This window comes from Amblyomma maculatum, chromosome 1 (genome assembly GCF_055883805.1).
Source record: "Amblyomma maculatum isolate TAMU_Amacu chromosome 1, ASM5588380v1, whole genome shotgun sequence".
NCBI classification, from domain to species: Eukaryota; Metazoa; Arthropoda; class Arachnida; order Ixodida; family Ixodidae; genus Amblyomma; species Amblyomma maculatum.
Genome location: NC_139344.1, coordinates 202,740,803 through 202,765,983, shown reverse-complemented (window position 1 = coordinate 202,765,983; position 25,181 = coordinate 202,740,803). Strand labels below are relative to the sequence as shown.

General features: G+C 46.9%; 1 protein-coding gene across 6 annotated transcripts in view; it reads left to right on the top strand.

The window, feature by feature from the left end:
* LOC146205376 (uncharacterized) overlaps positions 1-25,181 on the top strand; it is a 49,554-nt gene that overhangs the window by 5,703 nt on the left and 18,670 nt on the right. The window lies entirely within an intron of this gene.

Genomic DNA, 25,181 nt, shown 5'->3' with positions numbered 1-25,181 from the left:
TATCCTGAAAGCCGCAGCGCCGTTTTTTTTCTAGAATGCGTCTCTAGGCTAATTAATACGGATCCATTTGGAGAGAAAACTAACATGCACAGAAATTCCGAAGGTGCACATAGCCTTACACGCGCGGAGAATGCGTAAGCACACCAAATTTTGGGTCTGGTCCACTTGTAAGTCGCCACTGAGTTGGCCATATATAGTCCAATTAGGTTAGACCCCGGTGGACAACAATTGCGGTGAAAGTTGGGTGAAGTCAAATTCTGGGGGTTCGGTGGGCCAAAGTTTGGGGGTGTGTACCTAAATTTGAAAAACATCACTGAGTTGACCATATAGGCTAATTAGGTTGGACACCAATTACTGTGAAATTCAGACAGTCAAATTTCTGGGATCCAGGGACCGTATACATTAAGCGTGGCCTAGCCAAATTCGGAGGTCGCAGTTAAATTGGCCATACTCGAATTATGTTGGACACCAAATCCGGACAACTCAAATTTCGGGGGAGCGGACAGGAACTTTCTGTACGAACTTATTGGGAACACGTTCTGCGGACACCTACTGCGAACGCTTATTGCGCAAATAGCCTAGTAATGCTCGCGCATTAATATTAGCTGGAATGTTAAACCCTACAGAATACTATCAACCATGACCGACCCATATGCTCCAGTGCCGTTTGCTCGTTCGATAGAAAAGCATAGTCGGCACCGGGCATCGGAATTAATCGTCGCTAAGTAAAAGAAGAATCGTATCATGGTAATATTTTGTTCTAGTGACTAGTGACTGATTGGTGTGCGACACACGCAATGACAAGTTAATTGAAATCATTGTACCTGATTTATTAATTAAAGAAATACAAAAATAGAGGGGGGATTAAAGGTGTCAAACTGTTCAGAGTGGAAAGTCAATTTTTGATGATGCTAAGTATCAGTGTATAAAAATAAAGTAAAAGTAAACATTAATGAGAACAATTAAAAATAAAGTAAAAAAAAAACATTGATCGTGTGTGTGAAACGTTATCGCGTCACACACCGAAACGATATATATCGCTTCGCTAGTCGACGTCGACTTGCGACCATACATATATGCGGCAGTGTGTAGCAACTGCCATGAAGAACACGAGCAATGAGTAAGCTGCGATGGCAAGAAAAATAAAGACAGCTACTGCGCTTCCTGTATAGGGAGGGAGTGCAATTCTAATACGAGTGCAGTGATGGCTAGTTTATTTTATGCTATTAGAACACAGGTCCATACCTTTATGGCCACTGGCCATGCTCGTAATTGATCTGAATTTGTTTTGCACCACCACTAATAATTAGAACCCACCTGTCGGAGGTATACCATATGACAGAAGTCGTGGTGCATGGAAATCTTGAAACTTGCCATTTAGAGCGTTTTCCGTCTCAATTACAATAATTTCACTTTTCTTTTCAATATGCCGGAATAAAATGCAGTGAACAGTTTCATCTGCGTGACTACGCTGAAACTGTACTGTATGTTATGGGGCCTTGAGAAAAACTTGAGACACATGTGCTGGTGGCAAGTCGAAATAGAAGAAGGAAAGAATATGTCACTAATGGAAACCAGTTAAGTTTCGTACGAATTGAATTTAGATGTTTAAAAAAATTAACCGTAAGGAGAACTACATTTAGGCAGAAAGAACGCATTTCACAGACAGAACCAGAACAAAAACGGGACAGAACCGCGTCAAAAACACTACAAAACATTCAGTAGTTCTGTTTAAACGCCAGACCTTTCTGTTCGAGAACAGTGGGTTTTTTTTGTTTTGTTTTTTTTTTTTTTTTTTTGCAGTTCTGTAGCTACTTCTGGAGTATTTTCTGCAGTCTGCATGCAACTCTCCAGTAAATTTGTGTGCAACTGCACAAAATTCTAGTGTTACTACAGGAATTTCTGTTCTCACCACAGATTCGCGGCCAAGAACCACGCAGAAACTTTATTGTGACTACAGAAATTTTTCTGTAGCTTTTTCCGACTGGAAAGGAACCTCACACGTTTTATCACTGCTACGATCCAAATAAACTGATTCATGTCCGTGTATACATATAAACACAGCTAATCTGTAGAGCGGTGCAGGCACTCCGGAAAAGGAGGGAAGCGAACAGAAACAGAGCAGCTTCGTCTCTGGGCCTATGCCTACCACTCGGTCATGGCCGCAGTTTATCGCATTAGGCAACCTCTCACGCTAAATCATTGTCTTCACCATCACCGAAGCGTTGAGCATTGCGAAATACCGGGCAACAGTAGTGCTGACGCAGTGGCCGCGCAGTGCAGCCGGATAAGTCGATAGACAGGCCAGTTTACAGAGCTGAGAAGGAGGCCTAACGCTTCCTAAGGGGCGAAGAAGGGCAATCGCTATAACGCATCAGGCAGCCAGGAACACTGAGCGTTCTGCATAACGCAGAAAATACAAGCGGCTGCGCTCAATCGTTCTTTTTTTTGTATTTTGTAAAAAATTTACAAAGCTCCTCCTGTCCTTTCTTGCTGTCACTCCCCTCTGTACCTCTTGCTATCCTCTCCTTGTCCTTTTTTTTTTCCCTGCAGGCCACAGTTCGGGTGCTTAAGATATTAGACAGCAATTTCCACGACCGGCAACATTCTCCTCCTTCCTTTTATTTATTAATAAAGCGCAGGCTGTCAAGGAGACCCGTCGCCCTGGTCGAGAATATAATTAGGCGAATGTGCCGGTAGTGGCGGTATGGGCCCTGGCCGATGTCCGAGTGCAGCTACCATTACCATTCAGCCGGCCTGGAATACGCATTTTCTGCAGAGCATGTCATAATGTGACATCAAACGCGCTTTTCAAGCTAATGTGAAAACAATATTCGCGCTGAAAGCTGAAAAAAACATGACCGTTTGTAGCGAAAACCTGTAAAAATTAAGTTAAGTAAAATTGGTTCACAGGAAGGGAAAGGCGCAGTAAATGTCACACTTGCTCTGTGGACACCCGAACCGCGCCGTAAGGGAAGGGAGGAAGGTGGGAGTGAAAGTGGAAAGAGAGAAAGAGGAGCCGTAGTGGAGGGCTACGGAGTAATTTCGACCACCTGGGGATCTTTAACGTGCGCTGACATCGCACAGCACACGGACGCCACTTCGTTTCGCCTCCACCGAAACGCAGCCGCCGCGGTCGGGTTCGAACCCGGGAACTCCGGCACAGTAGTCGGGCGTCTTACCACTGCACCACCCCGGCGGGGCCTGTAAAAATTACAGGATTGCGCTTCAGTCTGCTTAGGAGCGGAAATGCGAAAGCCCTTCTCTTTGCTCAAACGCGTGGGTCGGGTTCGAACCCGGGAACTTCGGCACAGTAGTCGGGCGTCTTACCACTGCACCACCCCGGCGGGGCCTGTAAAAATTACAGGATTGCGCTTCAGTCTGCTTAGGAGCGGAAATGCGAAAGCCCTTCTCTTTGCTCAAACGCGTGACGTTATAGTACACCACCATCGTCACTATCATCATCATCAATATCACTAAATACATTGTCATAAAAAAAAACTCATTTATTTATAGGAAAGGAAAGGCACGGTAACTGTCTCACTTGTTTTCTGTGGACACTGCAACCGCGCCGTAAGGGAAGGGAGTAAGGTGGGAGTGAAAGTGGAAAGAGAGAAAGAGGAGTTGTAGTGGAGGGCTACGGAGTAATTTCGACCACCTGGGGATCTTTAATACATTGCCATATATCATCAAAATCACTACCATAACCATCGTCATCGCCACTATCATCATCTGTGATTAGCTACCACTACTACAAACTATCACTACTACTACCACCAACGATGATATCCCCATATACTGTCAGCAACTATCATAATGAGTACTTTGTGCCCATAGGATGCGGAATAGAATTCCGGCGCGGCGGCCGCTTTTCGATGGAGGCGAAAAGCAAGGCGCTCGTGTGCTATTCGCGGCGAGATCGACCTACAGGTGGCGCCACCGTCACTCCGGTAGTGTGGATCGGCAGCCGGCGGCGCTCGCAGAAACGCACGCTGCGTAGGTCTGCTTCCGAGTTTAAGGCGGGTTTGTTGGCGATGAAAACGTGTCTTCAATATTGCAGAAAAAAAATCCAAGGATTTCGCCAATGCAGCAGAAGAAGAGCGGATTTCAGGAAAACAAAGCACGCAACCACCAGTCTTCTAGATTTACTTTGCACGTTTCTTGCGCTGTACCAAGCTCACGCGCCTAATGCTTGGGCCTGCCTAATGACAGCTTTGTTTTTCTTATCGACTTTTAAACTGCTTGCGCGTGTCTCATGCGAGTGAGACCGGCGAATCCAGTGTCAAGCCCACGCAGATACAAGGTTCGTGCTCTGACCTGCAGTAATTTATATATTGAGAAAGCCTGCTTTATTATATCGTACTTGACTCGAGGATTGAGCAGGTTAAATGTAGCATTGGCAGCGCACTGCTTGTCGAGTTGCTTTAGACTGAGTGCACATCAACTCTGGCCCAGACAACCACGCACAAGTATTCCCCAAAAATGAGATCACGCCGACACTATACAGGAAACCTCGGCGCACAGGAAAGCTTATTGTTCACGTGTACAGCGCTGAGTGGATTGAATTTGCCGGGATGCTTTTTGCGGCCACTGTCATATAATGTGATAGTGTATTAATGCATGCGCCACTAACTAAACAATTTCCTGACACCGAGGAAAGTATAAGGGATTTCTGATGTGTGTGATGTTAATATATAATGGTAAATTAGTAGTGTAATTATTTTGTTTTGCAATGCGAATAAATTTCACCGTGTGAGAGAACTTTTCACACTTGACAGAATTTACAATAATCAGCGATTATTTTCAGTGACGTTAAAGTGCAAGCTACGAATTACTCGCTGCGAAGACATCGTTATAAACTGCGCATGGGCACTGTCATGTTCTGGGAAGCAATTTTACAGGCTGAAAATTTCTTTATCACTAATTATTTAGCAGTGACTAAATCTTATGCGAAGTAAAATATTAGGGTTGCTTCCAAAACAGATGCCGGATATAAAACTATTGCGAAAGAAATGGAGGTCATCTTATCATGCGACTATAAAAATGTATTCCCGAACTAAACACCGATATTTAAGCCCGCATGGAGCTGTTTTACTCCCCTTGTCAGAAATGACGAGTTTTGTCGGAAGACAGCACTTGGACGAAAAGGAATTATAATGATTAAAATAGGCTACCAGTAAAGTACATTGATCTAGGTGTATTATGTAACATTTAGCGTAACAATTAGGTGCAGGGAATATGTTTCCCAAACATTCGAGCATTTCTCTAAAGCAAAATGTGCTCACTAAAACTTTTATGGATGCACAGAAGCCTTCAGCAACAACAAAAAAAAGAAAATAAATGCATATTGGCTCGGGTTTAACGCATGAAAGCGGCATCGGCTATGACGGATGATTGCAGAGGCTGGTTTTGGTGTCGTTTTTTTTTTTTCATTTTCATTATTAACACCACATTTACCACGTGGGATTGTTTATTGTGCAGTCAAATCCCACAGCAGGGGACGCCTTTCGAAACGGTTGTGATTGATTCCCCCGTTCTCGAAATCAGCAGTCGAGCGCCCTTACCATTGAAACACCGCGACAGAGGTTTAAAAGCAAAAAAAAAAAAAAAAAAAAAAGTACTCACACAACTCTATTGTGCATACAGAGGGCACAGTAGGCATAGAGTGGTCTGTTCAAACTGCCTTCTGCTATATGAAGCAGTCTGCGGTGGCGTGTTTTAGTAGCTGCGGTATTCCAAACAGAAACGGGAATATGCGATTTCTGAGCGTTTGCATTACCTTTTATTGACGGCAACGACCTGTTTTGCTTTGACACGGCGGTAACTACAGTACCACTTCGTTTGAGACATTGCATGTCAAAGGATCTCAAGCGCCGAAGACCGCGATGGATGATGTGCTTATCCAAGCATGACATGCTCGATACGGACAGGTATATTTTTTTTTTTAATGAAGCGTGGGGTTATAGACTGTTCATATTTATTTTGCAAGAGGCATATAGGTAAGCAAAAGCTCACAGGAACCGCGAAACAAACAAAAACACTCTTGTACACGCCGCATGCGCGCGCGTAAATCACTGCGGGCTGACACGCGACGCGAATACGCATCCACATTGAGTAGGTTTCGCCGCTGAGCCGCCAGGTGACGACTCTGCTCGATCTCGAGGCCATGATGTCAGTGCACGCTAAAGAACCCCAGGTGGTCAAAATTTCTGAAGCCCTCCACTATGACGTCAATCATAGCCTAAATCGCTCTGGGCGGGATATATATCCCGCCAGGGTGGCGCAGTGGCTAGGGCGCTGGACTACTGTGCCCAAGGATGCGGGATCGAATCCCGGCGGCAGCTTTTCGATGGAGGCGAAAGGCGAGGCGCCTGTGTACTGTGCTATGTCAGTGCACGTTAAAGCACCCCACGTGGTCAAAATTTCCGGAGTCCTCTACTAATCGCCAAATGCAATTTAATTACATTACTAATTACTTTTCTCAAATAGTAATAACATTGCATTACAATTACTTCAGCAGAGTAATTGCCTTTAAATTATTTTCTGCGTTCATCCACACAAAAAGTAATTAAATCTAGTAAACAAAGCAGCAACCTCTCTCCAGACGTGACGCATACATTATTTGCCTTCTTGCCAAATTCAGTCCCAGTCCCTCCCTCTTTCCAACAGTACGCGCTGTCACAAAGATTAGACACTTGCCGGCTACAAATTAACCAAAACAGAAGCGCGGTCGAACGCTCGTCGCTTTCTTTGCCCTCAGGACAAAAACGAGAGCGGCGAATCCACCGGCTTGCTGATCCGGAGCTGTCTCCACCCTTTGAAGAGCTTTCCTCACCCCCCTCGAATCATACAGGTTATCTATTCAGGCGAAAGCCTTTAACCGCTCATACTAGCGGTGACCGTCCGTCCGTTACATCCAAAGGCTGGAAGAAAAACAAGTAAAAGGAAAAGAAGAACCGCTGGTGGTGATAACATCAAGGATGCCGGCACATAAACCTAGGGATGGGTCGGTCCGGAGCGAGCCGGATCTCCGGAGCCGCTCCTTTCAAAGAGCGGGTGAGCCATTTGGCTCCGCAAAGTCGGAGCCGGATCCGCAGGAGCCGTCGGATCCGGAGCGGTCGGAGCCATCGGAGCGATCTGATCTTTCGTTGCTGGTTGTATCTGGTTGTGTCGTTCAGTGAGCCTTTCCGTCACAGGCGGGTGCGACTTCCGCACCATCTATTAGCGATGCGAGAAAGCAACCTCCTGCCCTTTTTCGCAAGATTCGCAATAATGTCCTCGTCCTCGGCTGTCTTTTGAGCGGATTGCGCCGTTCTTTTGGAGAGCGAGTGAGGTGGTTCTTTTGCTTTTGTTCTATGGATGGAGATCTGTTAGATGGCTGGAACGGCGGTTTATTTGAAAAGCCGGTTCTCTCTCGTTCAGTGAATCTTGTCTGTCGGAGCCGGGTGAGATCTTTCAAAACGCAAAGCGAAAAAGCAATTATACCGCCCTTCCTTGTCAGTGTCAGAACCAACCCATTACCTTCGGACCTTCCCGCGGGTACCGCAGCCGCACTGCCGCTGGTACCCGTACTTTTCTTCTGTCTTGCAGTTTTGTGGTTTCGTTCCATGCCGACGAGTGGGGACCGGTACTTGTACTCTTCCGCTGTGTTAAGTGGTTCGCGGCAATCCCTTTGGCACTGTATGCACGATGCCACTAAAGGGGGGAGAGGGGGGAGTAAAGAAGCCTAATTGGCAAAGAATGGTGTCATTCATTACCATGCTGCTGTTCGAACAATGTCTCACGACACTCATGGGTCGTGCAATGTTCGGTGGTGCAACACCACCATTTGAAGACGAAGTCTTTCGTGCTTCAAGACAATCGAACATGCAGTTTACTTTTTTGATGAAATAGCACGTAGGACGAGGACAAGGGACACAGAGAGCACTGACTACAACTATTATACATCTGATCGAAAGAGAAGTGAAACAAGTCAGTAGGTGGTAAGAAGAGGGAAAACATGACCATATGCCCGTCGCGCTCGTCGTACAACCGCCCTTCGCGTCTAACACAAAGGAGCATCGCACCGACAGAAACACGACAGTTGCCGTTCTGCCATGCAATGCCTCCTTACTGACGGCGTGCAAACAAGGCGATGCGCCGAGAAGCCAGCGTGCCGAAGCGCAGTGGGAAAAAGAGAGAGAGAGAAAAAAAATGCGAGCCAGCGTTTGTCCTCTAAGATTTTTGTCGGGACGAATGTAATAGACCTAATTCTGGAGAAATAATAATACTATAAGAACGCGTAAAAAAATAAGGCCCACGTGTCCGTCACGACATTAAAGGTACAGCTACAGGAGAAAAGCAGAGCGACATGGTCCGAATGTTCCGCGTTCTTTCGTAGCACTTCCTCAATCGTCTCAACAGGCAGAAACCGCAATCACAACCGCAGGCAGAAACTGATACTAAATGCCACCGCTTGCTATGTCACGTGAGGGCCAAAATTGATTTCACTATTTATTACTATTACTATTAATATAATATATATATATAATATATATATATATATATATATATATATATATATATATATATATATATATATATATATATATATATATATATATATATAAGATCCCCCCCGGAGTGCCTCTACAGACGTAAGTGAGCCAGTGAGCCGTTCAAGTGAGCGGCTCACTTTAGTGAGCGGAGCCGCTCCGATCCGCTCACTAGAGTGAGCTGTATTTCCCCATCTCTACATAAACCTGCCGCGTCAGGACCAATCAGCTTGTGCGCCCCCCACCCGCCCACGCGCGGTAGAGGGTCGCGGTGGCGGATCACGGTAAACTAAAGCTGCGCATAGCAACAGTGACGTCACTTGCACCAGAAGGCGGGGCGAGTACTCCATAGAGAAAGAGATTGGTAAAGAGCGGACACTCGGCGAAAACTGGCCCCAAGAAATGACGCGCGACTTGTTGCGCTGCCGTCGATTGATGGATGGCAGCACCAGCGCAGACATGCGCTGACGCGCGCGACGGCACTTGCTGCAGCGGTGGCCCGCCGGAGCAGACGACAGAGTGTTGTTGAAGGGAGCGAGCGGTTGTCTGCTCGTGGCTCGCCGCGCCTGTGCGGCACAGGCCGCATATTTTTCATCTCTCGTGGGCTGCTACGCGGAACGACGTCAAGGTGAGCAACGTTTCTTGCTTAACTACGCTGCATTTGAAGCAGTTTACCATGAGCACGCCGGCCAGTGCCAATTATGTTTCGCAGCTCGTGAACAGGCGCGCCGGCTGTTCAGGCATAGAGAAGTTAAGGCGCAGTTCGTTACGCTCCGGCAGTTTCTAACCGCGGCGAGGTTTAATATGTTGTGTTCCAGCGAAACTGAGCTGCATTTCGAACAGTTTATCTCAGCACGCTAGACAAAGTGGCATGTGAAGGCACCAAGGCCCGCCGTTGCGCCAACATGGCGTATTAGCCGGCCGGTGCGGCCAGGCCTGACGCGGTTTGCCGAACGGCTAGTTTTCCTAAATGTCGCGTTTAACAGGGCAACGGTAAGGTGAGAAATGTTGCATTCTTGACTTTCTTGTCAAACTGCGCAGTATTTCAGGCAGTTTAGCTCAGCACGGTGGCGACTGCACTTCACAAAGTCGCGCGTGGAGGGCAAGCTAACGGGCATGACAAGGCGTGCTGGCAGCGGTGACGTGACATGGCGTGAGGCTGTTTTGCGTGGTGTTGCGTTTAACAGGGCAACCGCAAGGTGAGAAATGTTTCATTTTTGTCAAATTGCGAGGCATTTCGAGCAGTTTAGCTCAGCACGGCGGTCTGCGCTTCACAAAGTTGCGTATATGAAGGGCAAGTCAACATGGCGTGCTCGCCGGCGGCGCTGAGGCCAGGCCGCGGTTTTGCGAACGGCTAGTTTTGCGTGGTGTCGCAATGCATTTAACGGGACAACGTTAAAGTGAGAAATGTTTTTTTATGCTGCAAGCTTCATTGCTTCAGCTGTTCAGTGCTTTGGAGGAATATTAGTTTAGTGGCTGTTATTTCACTTACTGTAGAAATGCATTTTCAGATAGGTTCGGTTAGCCTGCATTTCCTGACCTCTACGTTGCAAAAGTAGCCTTTGTATCAATTTTACGAATGACAACTTTCCTGTTCTGGACCATAAATGCTGCTAATAAACCTTGAGTATGCACCCACATGCACAGATGTGTGCGCGGTGCAGTGGCCTTACATTTCATTGCAACCTTCTGCATCATGTTCATTCATTTTCCAACAGCACTGCATGGACCCACGGACTGCAGCCGAAGCACAGTAGATGCGACGAGTGGTGTGGCCTTTCCCCAAGCGTCAGTACTCCACTCTGCCCTGAACAATGCACGTTACCCTTGCTAAGGTAGCCGCGACTGGCACTGTGTAGTTTATGTATGCTTGTTTTGTTATATATTTGCCATAATTCGGTAATCAACTTAATGCTATTTTTTGTCTACCTAATTGCTGTTCCTCGCCTTGTGTATTTTTATTTTCTGTACTGTGCACATCGCCTAATATGTGCCAAGTTTTGTCAATGCATCCGTCTACATCTGTTGCATCTCTTATGTGTTTTATATGCCGCAAAATAAATGCTCACTTCACAAAGCACTTGGCGTATTTTCTGCAATACTGTTTTGCAACGGCTGTGGCGCAGCTGCGTCGATGGCCAGTTTAAGGAACTAGGAATCTATTTTTCATGTTTTTATGGATGCTGAAAATATAGAAACACTAGCAGACCATGTAAAACCAATATAATGCGCCAAAAGGGCAGGGCGCAGCGCATGCTAGCATTCAAATCGCGCACCTTTCAGCAAGACCGGAAGTAGTTGCCGCCGGCCGCTTGGTGCGCTACAGTCAAATGGGCCGCTAGGCCTGGCTGGGCCCTATGGGAGTGTCCGCTCTTTACCAATCTCTTTCTCTACGAGTACTCGCAGCGACGGCGCTCCTTCAGACGTGTGGTTGCAGTAGAGTGAATCGGATGGCTCCCAAGTGGCCCAATGATTCCGCACAAAGCGGTTCAGATAAGCGCAGGAAGGCGGATTCCTCCAACACCGAACGGCGGAAGATCAATGAAAGAATGCGTCAACGGCGGCTCCAGGCTTCTCCTGAGAGATGCGGAACGAAAGCGTTTGCGACGGCGCAATGCTTTGCCTGGGATGAAAGCAAGGGAGGCAGAAAGGAAGTACCAATAGCGACTAATTGGCAGACGAAGTGGCGCCGCAAAGGCTTTCGCCTAGTGCACTTTAAGCTGGCAAAGTGCCCCCACAGTTCTTCCGTGGTTCCAGGAATCGACCTCTGTTCCTTTCGCTGAATAATGTTCACGCCATTGACTTTTTCGCCTCTGTCACCACTCCTTCACACCGCGGCCACGAGTGTAACAAAGTCTACTTTGCCTTAGCCAACGCAACAGGGAGTGCCGCTGCGAACTCCTAACTACAGAGGGTATTCACTGACGCGCTGTGCGCGGTGCATTGTGGGTAATTGAGGCATAGTCGGCCATTTTTGTGTACACGGAACGAACACGGCAAGCAGTGGCACCCGCAGCTATATATTGTTTATTGAGCTATCGTATACTGTAATAGACGCGTGCACAGTGTGAACAACGGAAGCTGAAGAGCTGCGCGAAAGAAATCGGCATTTTAAGGTTCCGGAAGTACATACGAACAACTCCACCCGAACGAAACAATTCCCAGAGATGCGACGCCACGTATGGCTGGCACGGCACAACCGCACAATTATCATGGAATATGAGAAATGTATGACAAAATGGGCTGGACTGGAATCTTCCGGATGCGCCCTATAGCAGCCAGCTCTTGTCACTATCTGTGCACGACTGTTCTTCACGCACTCGGAAGACGCATTCCCGGTAAAAGAGTAGCGCGGCAATGTATCGCTTGCAGTCATGCGCATGCATTCAGCGCGCCGCCAACACCTCCTAGTCGTGTTTTGCTGCAATAAAATCCTTCAAAGAGGGCTCGCTAAACTTTGTGTTTGCCGTACTTGCTTCATTCGAACAGAAGTCGGATGTTCGCGTCGTCTGAGTCGGCTGCTAATTAAAGCAGCTCGCATGCAGATTCGGCGAAGAAACGTAGGCGGGCAGAGTTGTTTTGCAGAAGGTTTGAAGAACTTTATAAACAAATTTATCTCTAGTAACAAATCAAGTTTAGCTTGGACAAAACTGCGCTGTATTTCAAGAGTTTTGTTGCAAAAGGTTATTTCGAGCCCGCAAGGCAACGATGTGGCGCTACCGGTGTCATCTCTGTGGCGCGTGGCAGCGGTTTCTTTTGCTTTCTTACCGCCATAGACGATGCAAACATCCGACTTCTGATCGATTGAGGCAAGTACACCAAACAAGATTTGTATAAAAGATACTGACTACCAAACGCCATTTCTATGCAGAATATCAGCTACAAAAACTCAGCGGTTTGGTTGGTATAAACGTTGGACGGCACGCACGTAATTGCACAAAGAGCGAGTTCGTCTGCTTCAACCGCGGCTCTTAACCCAGCCGCTTGTAACGTAGTTGCGTTCTTCGAGTGGTCAGTAGGCTTGCGATTGGTTTCTTGTGACGAAGCTCGTCCGTAGGACATATAATTCATGAATGTCGCACATATTTATGCGTGGGCACAGGCCGACGCTTACCGTGAAGTTGCGCATATCGACTGCACACGGGTTGGTACCAAAGTTTTATTTCGTACAGGTCTCTGTCCTCATCGCGCCCACTTTGCTGATAAATCGAACGGTCACTAATGATACCGATTGAGTTTTCATAACAACGGTGCTGGCATGAGGCAGAGTGACAGAGCAAACGGACGCGCACGAACAGCTAAACTAACCACCGCCCCGCGTACTACTAGGTTTTCCCTCTGAATTTAATCCTAGCGCCAGCGGAAAAACTGAGCGCCGACTGATATAATCTAAGCGCCATGTAATTCGAATACAAAGCATTTAATCATAGCGCCAGCATATTTAATCCAAGCGCCAACTCGGATAATGTCCGCGCCAACCAATTTAATCCGAGTGCCAACGCAATTAATACAAGCGCCAGCGAATTTAATCCGGGTGCCAACAAATTTAATCCACATGTGAAAAACGAATGTGGTGGAGGGCTCCAAAGCATGAAACATAAATTCCAGAAATAAATAGAAATTGAGATCATATTCCAGACCATGCGACGAAAGCGAAGCGTTAGCTTATGGGATGACTTTCGTCAATATCATGACAAACTCACAATTTCGGCACTGAAATACTGAAGGGTCCCAGAGCTGTGGCTTACTGGCTCTATATTCCAAAAAGACAATTTATCCCACAAATGTGCGCACTGCTGATTACAAAATATATACAGAATTAAAATGTCTTCGATGAAACGCAATTATTTTATCACACAATTAAAAAATGTTTTAATCAACCGTATCTAATTTAGCTATATGTAATTTCATCAGCCAAACATTACACAGCCAATGCCAAAAAGTTCCAAAGCAGACGGCAAGTTTTCCGCCTCCGTTTACTCGGTGCCGAATTGTCTGTTTTTGCGCTATGCTAGGAGAATGGATGAAAGCACAGACACGTGAATTCACTATTAGAAATAGGTGTACTTTCTTTTGCAAGAAATAGAAATGTTTTCTCAAGAGCATAAAACAAAAACTGCTAGAAACGCAGAAGACAAGAGATTTCAAAGCAGGCGGCAATCTTTGCGCCTCCATTGTGTGTGCCGCGTTGTCGTCTGCATTTGCACGACGGAGTAGAGCCGGACGGTGGTGGTGCGTACTCGTATATTATAGGCAGGTGGTAGTCTGCGTGTTTTCATTAATTTTGCATGAACTTTAACACGCATTATTTGCTTCCATGGAAGCTGATGAGCAACCCGACCTCGGCGGCTGCACTTCGATGGAGGCGAAGCGAAGAGGCGTCCGTGTGCTGTGCGATGTCAGCGCACGTTAAAGATCCCCAGGTGGTCGAAATTACTCCGTAGCCCTCCACTACGGCTCCCCTTTCTCTCTTTCCACTCCCACCTTCCTCCCTTCCCTTACGGCGCGGTTCAGGTGTCCACAGAGCAAGTGTGACAGATACTGCGCCTTTCCCTTCCTGTGAACCAACCAGAACCAGGAAGCTGATGAGCAGTGCCCTGACATATCCTAATCAGGCACCGAAAACGGGGACCGCCGTTCAAGCCTCCAGGTGCACAAAAAAGAAAGAACAGCAAAGTCTCTGAGCTAGCATGACAGGGCCAGAATTCTCGAAGTGTCGAGGCGTGGAGGAGATGTGAAAAAATTGGCAGACACGCTGGGCATCAATTTAAAGACGACGAGATCCATTGCAGCGAGCGATAGAGAAGCGTTGAAGAAAGGCAGAACATTGAAGAAATTCGGAAATGAGGTAGTAACAGCTCTAAAGAACATTGTGGCTAACAACCCTGCTTTCACGCTAAAGCAAATAAAGCAAGTAATGGAAGAATTGCCGGGAATAGCCATCAGCACAAGTAGCATTGATCGCCTACTGGATTCGCATGGTTACGCTATGAAGTTGATGACTCAGAGGCCGATTGACCGTAACAGAGACGTGAAACGCAGCCGCGAAACATACGCGCAATGGTTGCAGTGTGAAGGAACTCACTTGTGCAGGTTTTACATCGATGAGACCAACTATAACATATGGCGTTCAAGGAGCTTCGGCCGTGCAGTGAAGGGACAGCCTGCGGTGCAGATGACGACGTGCACCAAAGGAGCAAACCTTAACATTCTCGCCTGCATGTCCGCAAATGGTGTCATTCATTGGACGGCCGTAGACAAGGTTCACTGGGTCGTTTTCAATGAATTTTTGAGCGACATATCAGCCCGTGTCGAAAGTGAAGAACCTGGTTCTGAAGCGGTTTTTATTTTTGACAACGCTCCAGCTCATAGTCGTGCGGAACAGGCAAGCCTGGCCAGGCAGACGCATTCGATCAAGCGGCTGCCTTCTTACAGCCCGCTTTTCAACCCTATAGGGGAAGTCTTTTCGATGTTCAAGTCGGAAGTCAAAGCTTTCCTCAGCGAGCGGAGAGACCTGGTGCTAATCATTATCATCATCAGCCTGATTATACCCACTGCAGGGCGAAGGCCTCTCCCATATTTCTCCACTTAACCCGGTTCTGCGCTAGCTGCATCCACTTGACCCCTGCGAACTTCTTAATCTCATCCGAACTTCTAATCACTCCTCCCGGAATGACTAAAAAGGACTATCGGCGCAGTTTGTTGCTCGACGCTGCCCGACACTCTATTCAGCAAATACAAAGGGTAGAGTGCGTTGCTTTTGACCGCCATAACTTTTTTATATGGGCAGCTTTGCATGAAGACTATATGTAAAACGTTCCGAGTTATACTTAGACCTGCCTAATGTTGCCTCGAAAATAAAATTGCATTTTAGTCTGCTACTTATGTGCTTGTACGTGCTTAGTTTGTTGGCAACCTACGATTGCCGTCCAGGCAAATTAAGTACTGCTGCTAAGGTGACCATAGTGAGAAGCCAGTAGCTATTCCTGGCCTCGGTTGTAAGCTCCGCTGTACATAGTTTCATTCACTCTACCGTGTCGCGGTCAGAGTGAAAGCAGGGGCGCGCTCTCTCTTTCCGTGGAACCTACTGTGCGTTACACTGATCCTTTTCTGCTAGCGGTGTTAAATCATGATTAGAAACACTAATACATTTCTGCACTGGTTGCATTTTCATAAAAACAGCCGGCTGTTGTGTGAAGGCCGCAGTTGCCATCAGCATGCAGATTCAGTGTGTAAGACAACCTATGATAAGCAGTGCTTAACCAAACAATTAGAAGATGACAGGTATATTTATTCACTTGCCATGCGTCTAAGCTAAAAGCTGCAAGAGACGTGTCACAAACCCCTTTTTGTTTTTCAGCTGCACATATGGCTCTTGGTTGCTGCAAAAATACAGGAACAAAGAGAAATAGTGCATGCAGATGTGACGCTTACTCGTCGCATGGTCTGGAATGTGATCTCAATTACTATTTATTTCTGGAATTCATGTTTTGTGCTTTGAAGCCCTCCACCACATTCATTTTCCACATGTGGATTAAATTGGTTAGCACCCGGATTAAATTCGCTGGCGCTTGTATTAATTGCGTTGGCACTCAGATTAAATTGGTTGGCGCGGACATTATTCGAGTTGGCGCTTGGATTAAATATGTTGGCGCTATGATTAAATGCTTGGCATTCGAATTAAATTACATGGCGCTTAGATTATATCAGTCGGCGCTCAGATTATTTCCGCTGGCGCTAGGAATAAATTCAGAGGGAAAACCTGTAGTACTAGTCAAAACAGGACGCAAAGATGGCGTCGGCTGCATACTGATGTCAGCTGTAACGTCATGTGAATACCTCCTATAGTTTTCAAATCCGGACGTCTTCCAACATCTGTCCCTTCGACCGCCTCTTGACCCCTTCAATTTCGCTGCTAGGAGAATGTTGCGACCACGGTGCTAGAAGTACTGTGGTTTTGATTATTCATATGATATCGCAGTAAGTGATCTGGCTACACAGGACATCTGAGGCCTCAGAGGCAGTTCTACTCAGTTCTATTTTTGCCGATCCGTTACACTGACCCAGGCTTGTCGCGTGCCGCTCCTGCTTTCGCGGCACTCAATTGTGTAGCCTACTAAAATAGCAGTAATTTAATTGAAAAGGAGCTAATTACTTTTACAGCTAACTACTGCCCTAAAATAATATTACATTACTAAATTACCAGATCAAAAAAGTAATTCATTACATTACAAATTACCGAGAAAAGTCAATTACTGCCATGTCTGAAGCTGGCTTTCACAGGGCAGGGAAAGGTCGCGCGGTTGCCATGGCGAGGCCCATCCGACGAGCCTGCCGTCGGCTCGTCTGCTGCGAACACTGGCCATGGACGACGACAGCGGAATGGCACCACCGCATCTCTATCGTGAGAAAAGCCAAGACGACCTCGCTATGAACGAAGGTAAATCATCTTCAGAACACGAACTTGGGAATTGGATCTTGTACCAAGAAAAAATGAAGGCCAGGGCGACGCCGCTACCGCTGACTGAGTTGCAAACAATCGTCGTCAGAACGCAGCATGACCTCGACCCCTACGAGCTCAAGCTCCATCACATCTCTGTCGCCATTAGGCAAGAAGCCTACCTAGCATCCCACGAGACTCAAGTCAAGGACTGTCCATCCATATCAAGGCACGCAATAACATCACTGTTGTGAAGACCCCGCGTCCTTCAGCAGCGGCGAAAGTTGCTACTATGACCCACCTTCCCTTCGGAAAGTTTAGGCACAAGATCACGGCAACATCACCGCGTCCGCAAACTCCTGCAAAGGAGTTTTTTCATGGACTTCCCTCCAGACCAACTAATGAGCAATTTGGAGACTGGCCCAACCATCCTGGCAGCATACATGATGGGGCGCTCAGAAACAGCCATCACATTTGGAACGAACAGTCCCAAGGACTGTGCTCTACTTTAGGGCCATGTTCCGATCCTGTCCGATGCAGTTTTGCTCACTGTGCCTCAAATAAGATCACAGAGCTGATAACTGCCCCACAGAAACCATGATCCTTCAATGCCAGAAATGCATGAAGCAATTGTAAAGACCTGAAAAAGAACAGCTCTCTCTACTGTGCCTTCAATGCGGTGGAGAGCATGAAACAAACGACCCCGCCTGCCCTGTCAAAAAAGCGTAAAGACCAATGGGAAACAAAGAAAGCTTATCTCTAGAGACTTCGGATGAGAGATTTTGAGAGTGCAATGATCCAAGAGTCATCTAAACAAGGATTGTCCGAGAGACGCAATAACTTCAGCAAGCCTAAACAGTTACAGGGCGCTCCCAATTTCGTACAGCCTGTCACCACTCGCAGCAAAAGCTACCAAGAGCCACCCCCAGTTCCCATTCGCAACGAGCTACCCCATCGAGCATCGCCCTAAACAAGATGGGCAGCATTTCATGCAACGAGCATCTGGCACTCCAACCTACGAAGAACCAGCCAGCATGATAGGAACGGGATCTAGCACGCGCTCAAAACCCATCACCAATGCAGCGACGTCAGGGTTAGCCCCCAGCTACCCACCGTACTGCATCGCAACCGCTCCCCCACCATCCGGACATCAGCAACACAGCTGTCTAAGCAGCAGGCACGCACCCTCACGCTCAAGATCTAACCACCACGCCACAGAAAGGATCAAGAGAAGTTCAAGCAGCTGCAAACCCACCGGCCCCTCCCCGTCGGCAACATACCGAAGAGGTGAGCCAGTCGAGCAGTTTCGCTTCACAACCCCTAACAGTCCTTCCCACAAATCCGGCGGCCAAAGTTGCTCCCTTAACGTATGGCCCAACCCCTGAGTGCCCTGCTCCAAACTCTCTCAATGAACAACAGTTTTTAACATTCGAAGAATTTCACCGTCAGCTCAAAATGCAATTCGAGCAGTTCGGGCAGTTCGAGCAGTTCAGTTCAGTCAGTCAGATTAACATCCAATATGTAGACATAAGTTTAAACCACATGCAAGGTCAACTACAGCAACACCGCCAGGAAATGCGGCAGCACCACTAGGAAACGCAGCATCAATTTCAACAGATGCAAACGATGCTTCAATACCAGATTACTGAGGCAGTAGCAGTCTTCACTCAGGCACTTAAACACATGCTACTCCCACTGCTACGGAGTCCGCTCGCGAAGCCCGCAGAATGCACCCATACGCCTCCGTTCCGTGCACGGAACACACGCACAGCGAAGATGGCACACAATAAAAAGATGCGCTGGTCAGCCACCTCCAGCATCACAGTCTGGCAACGGAACTGCCGCAGCTTCAGATGAAAAAAAAGGCATCACTGCGATTCTACATTCAGAACCACGCAACTAGTCCTGATGTCATAGCCCTTCAGGAAACAGGCGCCTCCACCTTGATTGCATACAATACCATCTCGCTATCTGCACGCACTGCGATGCTCGCCAAAAACACTCACGGCCATCGACCATACACTCAGCAACCAAATCATTGCGCACACGCCCACTGAAATCCTCCAGCATACACCAGACGCCCCGAGCCTCTTCAAAGTGAACGTTTACCACGCACCTCAAGCCACATGACACAGCTTCCTCACATTCCTGGCCGACATCAAACGCATACCTGGGTCACACACACACTAATAGTAGATGATTTCAACAGTGCACAAACAACCTGGGGATACCTTAAATATATGCCCAAGGGCACACACCTGTACATCTTCATACAACTCCTTCACCCTTATCACGGACCCCAATGCCCCTACCCGAATCGGCACTAGGAACTAACACCACCAGAGACACCACCCCAGACCTTACACTCACCAAAATCCATTTCTCTCTTTCCTGCAACGTAATACCAGACCCACTGGGCAGCGACTATTACATTATTCAAACTAAACTGCAACATGACGCCAAACAGTTCACATCCACGACCAAGCATCTCGCAAACTGGAACAAAATTCCGTGAGCAATTAGCGGCAGCCATTTCCGAAGACAGCGATCTCCCAAACCTGGATGGATAAGTTCCAGTTTGCACTCAAACGCACCACTAAACACATCCAAAACACTTTGCAAGCACTCGAAATTGATCCTCACATTCTGCATCTCTGGGAGGCAAGGCGAAGCCTCATTAAATATACGCCTATTAAATATAGATAAAATAGATATAGATAGATAGCCTCAATTAATATAGAGAGAAACGACACAATAGAAAACTTCGCCTCCGGATCGCACACGTTCCCACCGACTCCAGTACACAGCTAATTTGGCTAACTCCAACTGGCGAAACCTCTGCAACAGCCTTCAGGGCACTTTAGACCAACGAAAAACTTGGAATGTCCTCCGAACTCTACTGGACCATGTAGGGAACGATCTTCCATTGTTCCCTTTAAGGTCGACTTTCCACTGCAGTCGTTACTTTAGTTATCACGAGATGGCACCAGCAGCACTGCAGCACGAGCACCACCCATGGCGTCACTGCCCACACGGGAAGGTCAGGGAGCTTCGGCATTGGGAAATCGACACGAGCAGATGCATCCTCGTGGGACTACGAAGTTGCCAGCGAGGCAAAGCCTCGTGGGTCTTTTCCCACCTGCTTGCTCCGTCCGGCCTCGGAGCTTATCTCCTGCCCTAGCGTTAACGAACATTCGCCCGTAACCTTGCTGGTGAGTAGGACGACCTAGATTCATTAGCGTGTTTTATTGCTAGTTGGCGTTATTTCAGCAATAAATGCCAGTTATCAGCATATGTTGTATCTTTGTTCCCAAGAGCACGTGGTCGGCGGTTTGAACTGCCAGCTGCGAGAAACCGGCAAAATGCATTTATTCTCCTATTAAAACCCCCCCCCTCACCAAACAAGACAACCATCAACATGCACCGCATCACTCACAATGCAGCACAAGGCAGACATCCTCCAATACCTCACACAGAGATATATTTCACCCCCTCCTATCCCTTTCTCGTCCCCATCCCCATTCCCCACCTAACCCGAAGCTGGATGAGGACATAACCACCGCAGAGGTATAGGCCACCCTCACTCACATCATTCGTAGCACCACACCCAGGCCTGACCAAATTACATACTAGCTCCTTCGAAACCTTGATGATATGTCCCTCTCACAACTTACAGCATGCTACAACCAACACTGGAGGGAGGGAACTTTACTGGCATCTTGGCCACACTTCATTTCCAAGCCCGGAAACCCCTTTCCTTAGACAACCTACGTCCCATCTCTCTAACAAGCTGTCTCAGAAAACTCTATGAACATCAACCTGAACTCGAATCTACTGCCTTTCTGCTCAGACTCAATTTGGCTTCCACCCACATCTCTGTACCTAAGACATTCTACTACACCTGGGAGAGGCCGTCCTCAACAGCACCATCCATAAACAGGCCACACGGGCGATACTTGCTCTTGATATACCATGCACAAATGGCATTTGAAATCAGCCATGACCACATTCTGTCTACCCTTGCCACAACTAAATTCTGATTAGGCATCTGGCACTACGTTGAGGCCTTCCTATCCAAACGGCCTTCCTATGCACGGCCCAAATCACACTCTGTTCCTACACCTCTCCGACCATCCACTTAGCCAACCGAGGCACACCGCAGGGTTCGGTCTTCGCACCCATCCTCTTTAACAATGCTCTAACTCTCTCAGCACGGATACTCGAAAATTTACTCGATCTTCAACAAGCCATATATGCAGACATCGCCCTCTGGACTAGGAAGGGCTGCCCTGGCCGAGTTCAACATACTCTGCAACTCGCTACGGATGCCTTCCAGATATACACACAGGCTGCAGGTCTCTCATATGCATCGCAGAAATCTGATCTCATCATCAAACCTCCCCCACAAGCCCCAACCATCACCGAACTCCTCAGCAACGATCCGATCCCTACAATACGACGACTCCGAATGTTGGGTCTACACATTCAACAGGACACAAGAGCAGCCCACACCAAACACCTCTTGCAGAGCCAGCTCCCACATCCCATCCGCCGCAATCACGACCTCAAAAAAAAAAAGGACGCTTCAAGGCTCGTAGACACCGTCATCGTTAGCCAACTAGTCTACCACCTCCCCACCACCACCTCACCAAAACCCAGCTCACCAAATGCCCTACACCGCTCAGCCATTAAAGCAGCCCTCCATTTACCTCGTCATACCAGTACAATCCAGCTTCTTCAATGGGGCGCACACAGCAATGTTGAGGAAATCACAGAGGCGCACCTCTCCAGCCAACAACGCAGACTCCGCACAACATCTATACAGACACTCATCTCTTGGGCTTAATGGGCTACAATGCCCCTGAACTCCTGATCCCTTACTTCACACTCAAACACCCATCCCCCCGCATCTGCGGAGCCTACTAGAACTCAAACCGTTCCCTTGAATCAGCACCGCCGTGTTCACAGACATTCGCAGGTCAGATTCAATGCCCCCTCCATCCAATGCGAAGCACCCTCTCACACTCGTCCGCTCGAATACTGTCAACGCTACTGATCATCCTCAATCCCATCACTATCACATGGGTACCTCGCATAACTATACCCCGGAAACGAGCTAATGCGTTTGTCCAAGAACTGAGCTTCTGGGTGCCGGCAGATGGCCTCCCCATCCTTTCAGTATGCACCCTTGTTGAACATCTTGGCTACAATACGATTGTCTACGACTACCGTCGCTGCCACGTCACGTACCCGCCACCACATCACACACACAATCACACCGAAAGCACGTACTGGCGACAACTGGACCCGCATTCAGAGTTTGCATCGTTATCGAAGTGTCGCTGTCTCACGTGACCTCAAGGCATCTGATTGGTCGAAATGCCGGAACCGGAGGTTAACCCCTTCACCGTTTTGTTATATCAACAAATTTTTAACAAAACTGCTTATTTTTTTTATTCCTGATTTCGGTTATTATTGCAATAAAAAGCATGCATTCGAACTTTAAAAAATTTTTCAGGCAAATACGAAGTCAAATTAGCATACTGAACTTTATTATTTCTCACAATACGGAAGAACTGCTCAGCACAAAGTCATCACTATCGTCCTCGCTCCCTGAAACAATGTACACTTCAGTGTCTGAATCACCATCGTTCGAAGAAGATGACGAAGAAAAGCGTCGTTTCCGAGAAGACAGGCCAGCAATACACGCGTCGCCTCCGCCGGATGCCATTTTTAAAACCCATGTTGCCATACGAAAAAGAAGTTTATGTGGTAGAAAAAAACCAAATTATCAGGTCAGTGCTGCCATCTGTCGAGCAAAATGCCACAAACGAGCGCTGCTCGTCCGAAACGCTGAAGAAAAGAACCTATTCAGCGAGGACGAGCTATAGTCGTCCAAAACGGTTTGGGGACGGCTTGGCAAGGACGAGCGCAGCTCGTCCGAAACAGTTAAGGGGTTAAGCATGACTTGAACCTTTAGAGCGAAAGCTGTATATTGCAGCGATAGTCTCTGTAACACTGCCTTTTCAATCCGCGGTTTTTCATAATTTTTCATCACGTTTTAGGGAAAGAAAGGCCATACTTTTCAGTGAATACCTACACCTAACCAAGTCAAGGCCATGTTTTTGTTTTCTTGTAAATTGGTTTATAAAAAGGATGGCATAGTATATGTCAGACTTGAGAGAAGGGAGAAAGGTGGGAGTGAAAGAGGTCCCGTTGTGGAGGGCTATGGAGTAATTTCGACCGCCTGGGGCCCTTTACCATGAGCTGACATCGCACAACACAGGGCTGCTTCTCTGTTTTGGGGAAAGGAAGGCACGATATACTGTTGGGTGGACACCACGGAATCGTGGACACCCACAATTATGTCAAAGGTCACTTGAAGGTCAAATTTAGTGCCACGCGAGACCAGCTCTACCTAGCGTAGTGAAGCTTTCACTTCATTCGTAAACTGGTTTATAAAAAAGGAAAGGCTAGTATCTGTCAAAGTCACTTGAAGATCAAAATATCAGACGCGAGGCGCTGCTCTAACTAGCGTAGTGAAACTTTCGCTTCAAAATTGCTGACGAACAGAATCATCATTCAGTCTGCATTCCCGCGCATCGCCCCTTTTGATTGAGCAGCGCATCTCTCAAGGAAAGAAAATTAAGGTTTCACGCGCAAACCTCTCAGCCGATAATGGTAATCGGCTCTTGCTAATTAATGCGCTAGGCCGATGAACTTGGCTCCACTAATTTTTTCATCTCTATAACTCATTATCCCCATTATCAGTGTTGAACAAAATATCACGCCAGGCTATATGAGGTGCCTTTTTTCGAAATAAGCCAAATCTAGACACTGGCACAGCCTAATTTTACTATAAGAAGCTTGTCCATCCATCTTTCCTTTAAAAATATGGTTACAGCAAAACTTGGTCTGCAACATAAAACAGCACGCAAATTCTTTACCGAACAAAAAATATCAACCAGATTTTGGTGCTAAACTGTGCTAAATCCACTAATTAAAGCATTTTTTTGTCAGCTTGAGCCTTATAGCGTGGATTGTTTTAAGCATGGTTTCATTTCTCTTCCTCTAGCTCTACCTACTTTACGATTAACTGTAGAAATGAATAGATTGATACAAGATCTGAACCAAAAAAACGATAAGGAAGAGATCATTAGCCCAGTCACCGAAAAACCAAGAATGCACCTCTCCTACACTGGCCTTTAAAGTATTTAGTTTGGAGAATTGGTATCCGCTTCCTAAACTCAGTTCTACCGATGAAATGGCAAAAGCAGAGAGGAAATGATCGGGGTGGTCTGCCGTGCTGTGTAGTCTGCCTCTACCATTTTGATACAAATCGATATTTCACGATGCAACTTTTAGGAACCTCCTATACATTCTACCTAGTTTACTTCTCTGTTGCTGAAGTGGGAACATAAAAAAAAGGAGCTTGCTATTCACATTGAATGGTATTGAAGCTCTGAAATGCCCCTGATTGTGCACATTGTACCTTCCAAACCCTTTTCTGCTTACTTTACATAACTTTCATTTTAAATCGCTTTCATAAATAGGGCTTGAATCATTACAATAGAAATAACATTTTTGGAACAAAACCGGGTCAGATTTACAGTTTCCCATCGGAAGCAGCCAAATCCAAGGTTTATACCTCTATATTGATTTAGCTATTTGCCTAATTTTTCAGTAAGTACATGGTGTCTTGGAGTTTCACTAACTTACGCACACAGTACATCACATAACCCCTTCAATAACGGTATGGTTTCCATGGATAACAAACACTCGTGTTCTTTTCACTGTCTAGGTGGACTTGGCTCATTTCTAAAAAAAAAATTGTATACTTCCTGCCGTTTACAATATTACTGTAGGTAGGTGTACCAGATAGGGCCTTTAGTTTCTGGGTTTCATTTCACTTTAAGTTTGAGTGCAAGGGTTGATGGTAAAAATCGGATTTTCATTCTTTCACTTCACTTTATTCACCTTAAAGACCACCCTGGGAGGGTATTACATAAGAGGAAGGTATCCACAGCAGTGTGGGGAAAAAAGGAACCTGAAAAAGTTGCAGTACGAGATGGGGCCAGGCAATCTGAAATGAATGTACAGTGCGGCGAGATATACAGGTTAGATGAGTAATGTAAGATATTTGATTCACAGTGCTATGGAAAAACTTATGAAGCAAACAAAGGCTTGTGATGCGGCGGCGAGTTTCG